Genomic DNA, 535 nt, shown 5'->3' with positions numbered 1-535 from the left:
ACAACAACAACCGAAACGTGACGATCAATAGCTCATGTTCCTCATTAATGTATTTGTTTATGAATTTATATTATATTTATATCATTAATGTATTAAATTATTAATTTATATTATATTTATGTCATTAATGTATTTATTTATATCAATGTATTTATATTATTTATTTATATTATTATATTTATATTAGACACAAGAAAATGTAGTGATGTGAGGAATTAGAAAACATTGAAAGAGTAACAACAAATGTTTAAAATGAGTTCAGATCTGATCTCCTGTTCTCAGTTAATAATTCACTGATCAGCTGTTGCTGACTTTTATTTTCTCACATTTCTAGTTTCATCTTCAGGCTCCTGAAATAAAAATCAGACTTTAAACGTTTGATTTATTACAGCAATAAACAATAAACAGGAAGTAAACGCAGCAGATGAACCAGAAACAAATGTGATGAGTGTGTATATATATAGATATATATCTATATATCTATATATAGATATATATATATATCTCTCCCTGAACGCACCGGGAGGCTCGGTGG

The sequence above is a fragment of the Cebidichthys violaceus genome, unplaced genomic scaffold, assembly GCF_023349555.1.
Source record: "Cebidichthys violaceus isolate CVI_PGR_0920_01 unplaced genomic scaffold, fCebVio1.0.p SCAF_103, whole genome shotgun sequence".
Lineage (NCBI taxonomy): Eukaryota > Metazoa > Chordata > Actinopteri > Perciformes > Stichaeidae > Cebidichthys > Cebidichthys violaceus.
The sequence above is the reverse complement of the archived record's forward strand: the minus strand, read 5'-3'. Positions refer to the sequence as shown.